Source organism: Lactuca serriola, chromosome 3 (assembly GCF_051521515.1).
Source record: "Lactuca serriola cultivar US96UC23 chromosome 3, Lser_US96UC23_V15, whole genome shotgun sequence".
NCBI lineage: Eukaryota > Viridiplantae > Streptophyta > Magnoliopsida > Asterales > Asteraceae > Lactuca > Lactuca serriola.
Window position 1 is genome coordinate 252,298,937 of NC_136410.1, and position 13,565 is coordinate 252,312,501.

General features: G+C 41.8%; 1 long non-coding RNA gene across 1 annotated transcript; it reads right to left on the bottom strand.

Moving 5' to 3' along the window:
* Positions 1-11,339: 11,339 nt before the first annotated feature.
* On the bottom strand, positions 11,340-12,142 carry LOC145094867 (uncharacterized). Its single transcript, XR_013703615.1, has 2 exons — positions 12,068-12,142; positions 11,340-11,964 (listed from the first exon to the last, which is right to left on the bottom strand). It is a non-coding gene; the product is annotated as an uncharacterized LOC145094867 (long non-coding RNA).
* Positions 12,143-13,565: the final 1,423 nt, after the last annotated feature.

Sequence of the window (13,565 nt, forward strand, 5' to 3'; positions counted from 1 at the left end):
CTAACCGCACTCCTAAGCACATGTTGGTCATATCTCAAGTAAATATAGTTGATTAGGCTATATTTATCCCAGATATGGTTACATAACTGCCCATGTTTGACTAGAGTGTTCAACATCTAAATACTTTTGTTTTGTTCTTATTATGATATGGTTCTATCAAGTATGTATACTTTTAGAAGATACTTATATTCTTAAGGTATACATTTTAGTCAGAGTGTTTTTAGTCCCATTGTATTTATAGTTGTATATCGTGTATGGTTAGATATAATAGTTCACTATAAACAATGCTCTGATACCAATCTGTCACACCCCCGAACCGGGACAGCGGAAACGTCCGGGGGCGGATGACTTCATGTTCAGTATCATAACAATTGAATATGAATGAAACGTAGCAACTCAACGTCATACATTGGAAATACACACTTACATAGTTTACATATTGAACTTGTTCATCAGTTACACAAAAGTAAGAAAAGTAAAATTTCTTGAAGTCGCACCACTTGATCTCATAGCCGAGCTTATTACCTACTACTGGATCACTGAGAATACAAGTTGTTTTGAAAAGCATCAACTAAAAAGTTGGTGAGTTCATAAGCATTTTTGTATAAAATGGTTTTGTACTAGTTTAGAGTAGTTCTCATAGTGCTTTCAGAAATCCGATATTTCTATAAAAATAATTTGTAAGTCTCGTTCTAAAACTATGAATATATGCATGCCTGTCCTAGGTTATCTTTTCTTTGCAAAAGTGAAGCGAATATTCCAAGAAAATCCGATATTTTCTAAAAAGAAATGGTTTGAAAATATTTGTGTCTGATCTTATATTAATGCATGTGTGTTAATCTTTGCGAGAATAGAAAGAGAATGACCCCAAACAACCCGATGTTGTCTGCATAAGAGAATGTTGGAATCTCAACCCCCGAAGTTGAGTACCAATGTGTATAGGTTACCATTTTATCCAAAAAGAATGTTTCCCGTAAATTTTATAACGTTAATTCCTCTGAGAGAGCCGTTATAACCATACTAGATAATGAAAATTTCTCCTGTCATGATGATTTTTGGACACCAACGGAATAAGATAAGGTTTTTGTCACCGTAGATTGACCTAGTCTAACTGTAGCGAACAACTCAGGTGTGGGGTGTCATCCTCGTATAGATCTGTAACAGCCCGGAACCTCAGGTGTTATTTATTCATATATTTTTGGTGTTTTGTGAGGGGACTCGGCGAGTTGGAGCTCAAACTCGCCGAGTAGGATCGCGGTTTTGGACGTGGGTTCGCGCCTGGACTCGGCGAGTCTAAGGAATGGACTCGGCGAGTCCACGCTGTTTAATGAAACCCTAATTTACCGGCCCTGAGCCCTATTTAAGGGACCTTATGGCCTTCATTGCGGCTACCTTCGACCTTGGGAGCACCAGAGCAGCTGAGAGTTCTTGTGAGTGAGATAAGAGGCCATTATTCACCATTTTTGTGTGTATTTGCAAGAAAGGAAGAGGAAAACCAAGCTAAGGGAGTTGGGGAGCTTAGATCTACTCCCATTTCAACAGAGGAAGCTAATTGAGGTAACATTCAGAGCTTATTCTCGTGTTTTTCTTGATATGGCCAAATCTAGGGTTTCTTCATGCCTTGTTTGCCTTGTATTTGGAGTATGAGAGGTCCCATGGGGAAATGGTACCTAGATCTGGACCTTAGTAGGTCCAGAGAGTCCCAAATGCCATGCTTTATGCCTTTCCTTTTGAGTTGGAGACTTAGGTTTCCATTTTAAATGTCATTTCATCAAAAGAGGCCTTGTAGGCGTTGCTTGGTAGCCAAGATTGAGACTTTACGTGATGAATGTGTTTGGGAGGGCTAGATCTATGAGTTGTTGGAGCGGATCTGACCTCAGAAGAGAGATTGAGTCGATGCATGGCATGGACTCGCCGAGTCCAAAGAACAGACTCGGCGAGTAGCATGAAGATTGTCCTAACCACTCAGCGAGTGGTCTTGCCGAGTTAAGGGATGACTCAGTGAGTTAGGGAGAGTTAGAGAAGGTTGACAGGTGGACTGAGTCAAGCTGGAACTCGCCGAGTTGTTCTTGAGACTCGACGAGTTGAGTCGTGGTGGCCCCGCGATTATGCCAGGTGAAACTCGTCGAGTCAGAGAAATACTCGACGTGTCAAGAGAGGATCCAAGGAGTCAGTGGACACGTGTAGACTCGCCGAGTCGCCCTAGTGCACTCGCCGAGTCCGGTCAAAGTTGACCGTTGACTTTTGTTGACTTTTAGGGTTTGGTCAGCGATGTGGCCTTTGGGCCAAGAGAGGGGTAAAATAGTCTTTTACCCTTAAGAGGGTGTCAAGAGAGGGTTGATCCTAGACTCGAGAGTTATGTTCATGAGAGTATTTGCCTTATGTGTTAGACTGTGGCAAGTTCAAGATTCAAGTGTGGGGATATCTGCTTTCTGCTTGCTAGGTGAGTCTTCTCACTATACTTTACCTTGAGTAGGTAATCAGAGTTATGTGTCAGAGTATGTGTATGTTATGTGTATGCTATGTGTTGTACTGCATGATGTCTATGTGATTTATGATGTGCATGCTTATAGAGTTGGAACCGGAAGGTTCCCAGAGTTAGAACCTGATGGTTCACAGAGTTTGGGTGCACGGACCCACAGAGTTATAGCCTCGAGTGGCTAATATGTGTTATGTGTGGTATTTTGGGGAACTCACTAAGCTTCGTGCTTACGGTGTTTTGTGTTATGTGTTTCAGGTTTCTCTCAGGATCACGGGACGACACCGGCTCGATTGTACACACCAGAGAAAGAGTCATGTTTTGAGGATCCTGGTTTATCATGCAAGTGAAAATGGAATTATGTTTTGTAATTCGATTATGAATGAGATTTTAAGCAAAGTGTTTTTAAGAATTAAACGATTATTTTTAAATGAAAAATTGTTTGAAATTTTCGGTGTTACAAGTTGGTATCAGAGCCTTGGTTTGAGGGATTCGGATGCGCCTTCGGGTAATTCTGGACTCAAACTGAGGAAGTAAGAAAAGTTTTCAAAGAAATAATTTTCTAAAGCGAATAAGAGTTCAAAGAGAAAGCGAGAAAGAGCAGTGTGTACAATCAACCAGAGCCCGAACAGTGATTTCCCAAAATACCCTTACTTTTGTGTTATGAGATATTTATGATGCACTTTATGAGATATTATTGCATGCTAGAGACAGGCTAGGTATTCCATATGTTAGGACTAGAGTGGCCTGATTTGTGATGCCTTAGCCTAGGAATTGTTGTTATATGCGATGTGCTTTTGAGTATGTGATGAGTGAGAATATTTAGTTGGAATCCTTTAGGGGATTTGAGTAGAGGAGTAATCTAGGGGAGAAACCTAGATGAGTACTGTGGTACTTAGAGAAAGAATAGTTAGAACCCGCGAGGGGAAGAGTTGCAGAGTTTGGTGGTACTTTCGAGGATGAGCAGAGCAAGCGGAGTTATCACCCAGAGTGAGTCCTATATATTCTTCGATGCTCGAATGCTGCTTGCTTCGTGCTTTGTGGAACTCGCGATGATGGGAGTCAGCTACCAAGAGAATATGACGATATTCAGGAGGTAGATGGCTGGCATCATTAGGAGCTCTTCAGCAGCTGATGGCAGAGAAGTGTGGGAATCCAGGAAGAGCCTAGGGAGTAACCTTAGCCAGATGAGTGCGCTGGCAGAGTAGAGAATTTCGCTGGGGAGCGAGCGCGCGACGGAAATTGGTGAACGAGAAGGTCGAGCAGCTACTTAGAAGCTCCGGGATAGTCCGTGTGGAAAGTATGGGTAGATGTGGCAGGTAGTATGGGCCCGTACTACTGAAAGCAGAGGACCCATACTTGATACAGGGAGTATTCTGAAGGTTCTAACGAGCGTATTGAGGAGTGATGTTATGGTTCGAGTACCATGCATCGGAGCAGATTGAGGAGTGATGATATGGTTCGAGTACCATACATCGGAGCAGATTGAGGGGTGATGTTTTGGTTCGAATACCATACATCGGAGCGGATTGAGGAATGATGTTATGGTTCGAGTAACATACATCGGAGCGGATTGAGGAATGATGTTATGGTTCGAGTACCATACTTCGGAGCAGATTGAGGGGTGATGTTATGGTCCGAGTACCATACATCGGAGTGGATCGAGGAGTGATGTTATGGTTCGAGTACCATACATCGAAACAGATGGAGGAGTAATGCTATGGTTTGGGTACCATACACCGGGGCATATTGAGAAGAGATGTCATGGGATGAGTACCATGGTTCGTAGTGAATGATGCTTGTGATTCTCCAGTTATCCGATCACGATTGATGAGGTAGAGATTGGACGCTATGGGTTTTAGGCCTGTAGGCCATGATTGAGTTTGAAGAGGCGTCCCTTAAGAGGTAGGTCGAGAGCCTATCAGAGTATTTTGGTAAGGAGTTAGAGGGAGGGGAGAATTTCGGTCTGAGTTGAGCAATCAGTCGATAGAGGAGATGTCACCTTCTATGACCTGAGTGGTGCTATTTATGTTCGTGTGCGAAACATGGGAGGCCTGATGTTTAAGTTTCGGGTTTGGGGGTAAAACCCTGCAGGTTGTCATTGATGATGATTTTCCATCAGAGTATCAGGTAGCATGTGTGCTGCGAGACAGTGATTTACCATGAGCAAATAGTCAGTTGGGACTGAGATAGTCAAGGGCCACGTTACACCTATTTGAGTATAGTAGGGCGTATTGTAGAGGTATCAGTGGGAAGTCCAGTCGAGTTAATCAATGCAGTGGTTTTTCTATCCATGTTGGGTATGGAATATGGGAGTGGGTCCCTGTTCTTGGGATGATCCATGTGTTGGAACGTTGGTTGATGAGTCGAAGTGGGGAATATGATGATTTCGTGGTCCAGTCTATGAGTCAGTGATGTTATTGGACAGTTGAGTTGTTGGTAGTGGATTGGTACGAGACTTGGAAAGACTAGAGGCAGTCGTGACGAGAAGTTCTTGAGGATTTCATCCGAGGTTCAGAGTTATGAGATCGATTGATTTCCTTAAAGGGGATTATCGGGCGTTGCGTAGCACTTTCCAGGGGCAGGTGCGTTATTGCTGGTGGAAATAGTTCGTGAGGTTGTTGATGTGTCAGATAGTGATGGTTCGAACCCTAAGTGGGGGAGAACCGGGTGGTTTATTGAGAGAACCAGAGATTTGTGCAAGAGCGGTTAGGGGTTGGATGCAGAACCTGAGGCTTGAATTCATGAGATCAGGGTCATTGGTGGTCAAGGAAAGGTGTAGGGCGAGGTAATGCATGTGGAGTATGCCTGAGAGAAGGATGGGTGTCTCCACGGCGGGTGGTCAATGGTCAGGAATCTGGTGGTGGTCAGAGTCGTTTCAAGTGGAAGACTCGTAATGATGGTATGGGCAGTTGAGAACTTCTGGGTTGAAATATGGGTAGAAGATTATCGAGTAGCCAACTCCCGGGCTGGGATGTGTATTCTTGCTTGAATTTTGAGCAGTAGTGGAAAGGGTTTCGGAGGATCATCAGTGTGTTCTGAAGGGTTAGCGCCTTCCTTGTATTCCAATTGAGTGTTTGGATGCACTGAAGTTGCGCATCGAGTGGTATAACAAATTATTATGGGATTCAGAGGAAATGTATTGTTGTGTGTGTATGGTGTTGGGAGTGAGGGAATCAGTGGTAGAGGCAGGACATTGTGATGCTCTGTTAGGGTGTTCTGTGTTTTCCGCGTATAGCGTCCCGATTTCAGAGTTATTTAGAGTCTTGGGTTAAGATGACTAGTGATGTATCATGTATCCACGGTTCCAGTGGAAGCCCTTAGTGTATTGTCATCAAGAGGGATTATTTAAGGAAGTGGATCTCCGCAGAGGTAGGTTCTATGTTATGGCGGTTGCCGCCAGAGTCTGTAATGCATTTCGGGGCAAGTGTGCGTGTAACTATCTATGATAGTCTTCGGTGCATGAGTTAGTGAACATAGTGTGGCGTTGTAATGAGAATGAGAGTATAGGGTGAAGCTACAGGGAGCCGTAGTATTCACCAGTCAGAGGGTGTTGTGATGCTACGGGGAGCCGTAGTACTCACAAGTCAGAGAGAGAGAGTCATGATGCTACGGGGAGTCGTAGTATTTGCCAGTCAGAGGGTGTTGTGATGCTACGGGGAGCCGTAGTACTCACAAGTCAGAGGGAAGGAGTCGTGGTGCTACGGGGAGCCGTAGTACTCACTAGTTAGTTGGCGTTGTGATACTACGGGGAGTCGTAGTACTCACTTGTCAGAGGCTGTCGTAATGTTGTGGGAAGCCATAGTACCCACTAGACGGCAAGAGAGTGTGATGATGGAGTGTTCTCCGATAAGTGCATGATGCAGAAGAGTTTTAGGCTTGAGTAGCCCTAGTGTTGAGTTTTTGGAGCCTAGTGGTTAAACCGGGGTGAGACTGGGGTCTCCGTCTCTATCGGGAGGGTCAGCGAGGCGCGCGGGAGAATATGCGCAGCAGACGCCAGAGGTTAGAGCTGAGTCGATCTTCAATTGGATTGTATTCTTTTTATGAGGAAAAAGGGAATTTCGTGACTTGCGAGTCACTGGGCCGTGATAGTGGTCACGGAGAGGAAGTTAGTGAGATGTTTTGGATCATGTTATGTGTGACCTTGGGGGTTCAGCTGTGGGGCCAAAAGCTGACCTGGTGCTCGGTATCGAAGATAAATATGAGAAATGAGCTAGAGTTCACCATGGTGATGTCTGCGGACACTTCAGAGCGAGCGAACGATTCAGATGCTCGAGGATATGTTTCAGGCATGTGTATTAGATTTCGGGGGGGAAATGTGGCCCGTATTTGCCCTTGGCAGAGTTTTCCTACAACAACAGCTATCTTTAGTGCATCAGTATGCCACCCTTTGAGCTGTTGTGGGGAAGGGAGTATCGGACCCCATTTGCGGGGGAGAGGTAGAGCAACGTGTGACGGGAAGTATAGAGATCGTGCTTCAGACGTCAGAGCAGATACAACAGGTCAGGCAGAGGTTGTTGACCGCTCAGAGTCGCCAGAAGAGTTATGCGGACAGGTGTCGGTCCGAGCTCGAATTGTTGGTCGGTGACTTTGTACTCCTGAAGGTCTCTCCTTGGAAAGGAGTGATTCGATTCAGGAGGAGGGGCAAATTGGGGCCCCAATATATTGGTCCTTTCCGAGTGATCGCGAGGGTAGGCTGGATAACCTATCGTTTGGATTTGCCAGTAGAGTTGGGGCAGATTCACGACACTTTTCATGTGTCTCAACTGAGGAAATGTTTAGCCGATGAGTCGGCAGTGGTTCCAATAAAGGATATTCAGGTGGATGCGAGCCTGAATTATGCTGAGAGACCAGTGGAGATCGAAGATCGGAAAAATCAAGGTTCTGAGGAACAAGGAGGTACCCTTGGTTTTGGTTCAGTGACAACATTGTAAGGGATCCGAGATGACCTGGGACCCGGAGCGTGAGATGCGTGGGCAGCATCCGGAGTTATTTGCAAAGCGAGACTTCGAGGGCGAAGTCTAGTTCTAGTGGGGGAGAATTGTAACAGCCCGGAACCTCAGGTGTTATTTATTCATATATTTTTGGTGTTTTGTGAGGGGACTCGGCGAGTTGGAGCTCAAACTCGCCGAGTAGGATCATGGTTTTGGACGTGGGTTCGCGCCTGGACTCGGCAAGTCCAAGGAATGGACTCGGCGAGTCCACGCTGTTTAATGAAACCCTAATTTACCGGCCCTGAGCCCTATTTAAGGGACCTTATGGCCTTCATTGCGGCTACCTTCGACCTTGGGAGCACCAGAGCAGCTGAGAGTTCTTGTGAGTGAGATAAGAGGCCATTATTCACCATTTTTGTGTGTATTTGCAAGAAAGGAAGAGGAAAGCCAGGCTAAGGGAGTTGGGGAGCTTAGATCTACTCCCATTTCGACAGAGGAAGCTAATTGAGGTAACATTCAGAGCTTATTCTCGTGTTTTAATTGATATGGCCAAATCTAGGGTTTCTTCATGCCTTGTTTGCCTTGTATTTGGAGTATGAGAGGTCCCATGGGGAAATGGTACCTAGATCTGGACCTTAGTAGGTCCAGAGAGTCCCAAATGCCATGCTTTATGCCTTTCCTTTTGAGTTGGAGACTTAGGTTTCCATTTTAAATGTCATTTCATCAAAGAGGCCTTGTAGGCGTTGCTTGGTAGCCAAGATTGAGACTTTACGTGATGAATGTGTTTGGGAGGGCTAGATCTATGAGTTTTTGGAGCGGATCTGACCTCAGAAGCGAGATTGAGTCGATGCATGGCATGGACTCGCTGAGTCCGAAGAACAGACTCGGCGAGTAGCATGAAGATTGTCCTAACCACTCAGCGAGTGGTCTTGCCGAGTTAAGGGATGACTCAGTGAGTCAGGGAGAGTTAGAGAAGGTTGACAGGTGGACTGAGTTAAGCTGGAACTCGCCGAGTTGTTCTTGAGACTCGGCGAGTTGAGTCGTGGTGGCCCCGCGATTATGCCAGGTGAAACTCGTCGAGTCAGAGAAATACTCGACGTGTCAAGAGAGGATCCAAGGGAGTCAGTGGACACGTGTAGACTCGCCGAGTCGCCCTAGTGCACTCGCCGAGTCCGGTCAAAGTTGACCGTTGACTTTTGTTGACTTTTAGGGTTTGGTCAGCGATGTGGCCTTTGGGCCAAGAGAGGGGTAAAATAGTCTTTTACCCTTAAGAGGGTGTCAAGAGAGGGTTGATCCTAGACTCGAGAGTTATATTCATGAGAGTATTTGCCTTATGTGTTAGGCTGTGGCATGTTAGAGATTCAAGTGTGGGGATATCTGCTTTCTGCTTGCCAGGTGAGTCTTCTCACTATACTTTACCTTGAGTAGGTAATCCGAGTTATGTGTCAGAGTATGTGTATGTTATGTGTATGCTATGTGTTGTACTGCATGATGTCTATGTGATTTATGATGTGCATGCTTATAGAGTTGGAACCGGAAGGTTCCCAGAGTTAGAACCTGAGGGTTCACAGAGTTTGGGTGCACGGACCCACAGAGTTATAGCCTCGAGTGGCTAATATGTGTTATGTGTGGTATTTTGGGGAACTCACTAAGCTTCGTGCTTACGGTGTTTTGTGTTATGTGTTTCAGGTTTCTCTCAGGATCACGGGACGGCACCGGCTCGATTGTACACACCAGAGAAAGAGTCATGTTTTGAGGATCCTGGTTTATCATGCAAGTGAAAATGGAATTATGTTTTGTAATTCGATTATGAATGAGATTTTAAGCAAAGTGTTTTTAAGAATTAAACGATTATTTTTAAATGAAAAATTGTTTGAAATTTTCGGTGTTACAAGATCTATACACAAACTCCTGCTCTCCCTCTAAGAGACTCTGGTTATAACTACAGGCTACGATTGTACACTCAATAGGTGTCAACCGACATGTCTCACTAGATCCTTAATCAATTTTTCGCGGAAAAAGAAAGAAAAACATATAAGGTATATTCCAGGCCCAATAAACATGTAAGTAGACAACTAAGGCCCACTCAACATGTATATTATTTCCAAGCTCAAAAGGAATATGAATGTATATCCCTGTCCCAATATACATGTAAAAGGACAACTAAAGGCCCACTAAACATGTACAAGGATACTAAGGGCCACTAAACATGTAAAATGACACTAAGGCCCACTAAACATGCAAAAGGACACTAAGGCCCACTAAACATGTACATTAATTTTCCAGGCCCAATAAACGAAAGAATACATATAAGTTGACATGTATAGATGTTTTCAAAGTATATATAAGTTATAAAAACTTGCATTTAACATAGGTATCAGAGCTTTTAGCATGATAAAAATAATTTCTTGTTTTTGACCTTTCTATCCCTGTTTTTAAAAAAAAAATTATAGAAAAATCATCGTTTGTCTAAATTCGGATCCGTAAACTCTGAGAGTTTGGAAAATGAGTCTACTTTATTAAAAAAATTTATTAAGATTTTTAATGGCCTCAAACCAGTGTGAAAATGTTCATCTTCACAGACTGGTCGGAAATCATTCCTGATATGATAGGCAGTTTTGTAAAAACCGCCAAAAATTGTGTAAAAAAAATCGTATGAATGTGTGAGAGTAGATTTTAAAGGTATAAACCTGAACTTTTTGCATGTAAAACAGTTTTGAAAAATAAAACCATAAAGGGGGTCAAAGCAGTCTGTAATTAGACCAAAACGTTTCTATTAAAAGATGAGTTTTGAGTTTAGGTTATACGTGTTTGAACACAACACTTATTTTTGCTATTTTGAGTGTATAATCCCAGATCTACAAGTTTACATGTAATATATAAGACTAAACAGACTTTTCTCATGGTACATGGTGGTAAGAGCTTGGAGGCATGGGGGGTAAAGTTCTGGTGGCATGCATAGAAAATTCACCATTTTCTCTTTTTCTTTCTTTCTTCTTTTTTTTACTAGCCCACCCGAACCGGCCCAAGGTTGGCCCAAAAAAAATATTTGTGGGCTTGATTTGGCTTGGCCCAATGAAGGTTTTGGCTCATTGATGCTTACTAGGGGTTTTCGGCCCAATAAGGGTTTTCGGATTGAGAATTTGTGTTTAAGGCCCAAAAATGATTGGACTTGGCTTTATGGATCGAGTTCGGGCTTATATGTGATTGTTTCGACCTAAATGTCAATGTATAAAAGTAGAATCGTAATGGAATTAATGTTTTGAAGTTCGCTAGATGAGATGTTGTAAGGTTACGCAAGGAGGTTATATTGTATAGGAATTCACATTTTAACCTAATTTTGCTATTTGTGACGGTATGTTCTATGTAACTCTTATGCTTAGATTTTGGTTTAATTCCTTAATTTTTATGCATTGTGCTAAAAAAGAAAAGCTAGGGTTTATGCCATTTTCGATTTATGGTCTGATTTTGAGGAAATTTGTGTTTAGTTTTGTTCATATTGAACCGATTAGGACAGTAAAACAAACCCTTGGGATTTAATTTGACTAGGACTTCGATTAGAATGAGATTCAGACGCACATGCAGATGAACGGCCTGCATGTGCATTGGTGCACATGTAAACTGAATTTGTATGATGTTGATGGAAAATATCTTTTTATGGAGTTGCAAATTTTTAACAAGAAAAATCTTTACCAGTTAACCCTAAATTTGTGATGATTTAAAGAAGGTTTTTTGAAAACGAAGCATAAACTGACAAATAAATAAGAACCTGAGAGAAACCATTTCTTCAAAAGTAACAGATATATCCTTATTGATCCTTTTGGATGTCTGTGCAGCAGATTCCATAAAGAGGGCAATAAATAGCAATAGATCTGATAAGAAAAGACGGAAACAAATTTTTAATAAGAGAAATGATATTTGATAAATAAAACCCAAAATAGACAAATAGATTGCAAAACCATTTCTCAAAAAACAAAGGGATTAATGATAAATGTTACATGGTTCGACCAGGCCATTTCTGTAGCAAACAATGAACCCAAAAGCTCACCAAGAGTAGCACCAGCTAGCAAAAAAAATTGCTGAAGATGTAGACCTCAAAACACAAGAAAGAAAACACAACCACAAATCCAACCAACATACAATTACCAACTACCAAAAAAAAACATTAAGAGCTCGATGCTCCCTTGATAGTTTACTCTGATGCCTATCATCACTGGTGTAAAAGTGAGGGTGTTTTTAACAAAAAAATAAACCTTTAATGGGGTGAATATCAAGTTCTTAACGAATACAATAAAAAAGAAACATGCACTTCCTGGTATGGATTCAACTAACAACATTATAATCCACCAAAACTACAAACAATCAATGAAATCTGATCAGGTAATAAGAAATCATAGAGTCAAACACTAGAATGGGATGAGGGGATTGGAATCACAAATAGTTAGTGACAGAGATATAGAATTTATCCTTTCACCACGCTCCAACAGGCTGTTAACTTGATCGATGCGACCCAGAAAACGTATCCAGCAGATCTCAAAACTTGATCCACTTCTATCAAATGTTACACCATTTGTAAGAAAAAGTGATTTTTTAATTCAACATTTAAATTTTTAAGAAATGATGAAGCATTAGGCTAAGAAATGAAAAAAGATACCTTTTTTATCCCATGATGACCATCCATTTAAATGAAATCTGAAAACAAAATATATAGAAACATATTAAATTGAAGTATTTGAAACAGAAAAAAATAGACGTTATAAGAATGCCATGATGTGACATATGCATGTTTCGAAATTTATCCATATCAACAACTAAACGCTTTATAGATCCTTTGCCATCATGATTTTGCTTCTAAATGTATATTTAAATTAATAAATAATTTAAATATCCACATAATATATGATTGAAACTAATATAAAATATTATCGGTGTTTTGATAATTGTCCTGGGTTTCATTCTTTTGGGTTTGATCTTGTCCAAAGTATTCGTTAAATGGTGCGTTAAATATAATTATTATTTTTGTATATAATTTATATTTTGAATATATATTATGTTCATTGTTATCATAATAATAATTATTTTATACCTTTATTATCTTCACACGTCATATTCTATATACATTCCTATTATGGGTCAAAAATGAAATAAATTTGTCTGTATTGGTAGTTTGCAGCGAAATGATGGAATGGGTTGGAATTGCACCAAATCCCATATACTATTATCTCCACATCTTAACTGATTCTAATCAGTTTTAATACCCTCCAATTTTAGTCGAATTTGTGATTATTCCAAATAAAAATAATAGGTAACTAATGCACTTTAGTCGCCTAAATAGGAAACTAAGATATGAAAAAAGGTGAAATACATAGGACTGGTAGGCTTAGACCAGTAAACGATAACGGTATAAGTAATTACACATAATGCATACTCACCAAAATTTGATGCCTTATGTCTTTTCAAATAAAATTTATGTACTATTGTAACATCCAAAAATTTACAACCAATTTAAACTTTTCAAAAACAACTCATCTTCATTAAGTTATTACAAAAGGTTCTCAATGCATTTATTATCAAAGTATCCCAGAAACATCAACATAAAACTGAAGAGCGGTACGATCACGCCTTCGCCTTGCCACGGTCTCCTGAAGTACCAAAAACAATACACTGAAACTGTAAGCTCGAAAGCATAGTGAGTTACCCTCAAAATACCAACCACAATACCATACACATAACATATCATATCACAGACAGAATAGTCATGCATATCGAGTCTACAGTGTGACCGGTCCGCCTGCACCAGGCCTTCAGTCCACCCGGTCCACTCTCTCTCCGAGTCTACAGTATGACTGGTCCGCCCGCACCGGGCCTTCAGTCCACTTGGTCCACTCTCTAAGTTTACAGTATGACTGGTCCGCCCGCACCGGACCTTCAGTCTGTCTGGTCCACTCTCCGAGCCTCGGCAAGTCTGGTCCGCCCTGTTGGAGCCTTTAGCCTATCCAGACCGCTCGCCGGGCCTTCGGTCTAACCGGTCCGCCTTGGATATGTTGGCCTACAGCACAAACCAGGACCCGCCTCAACCCAACCCCAGTCCAACAACCATGTGCACATAAACATATAATCATATAGCAATTCACAACTAATCAACCGATCTA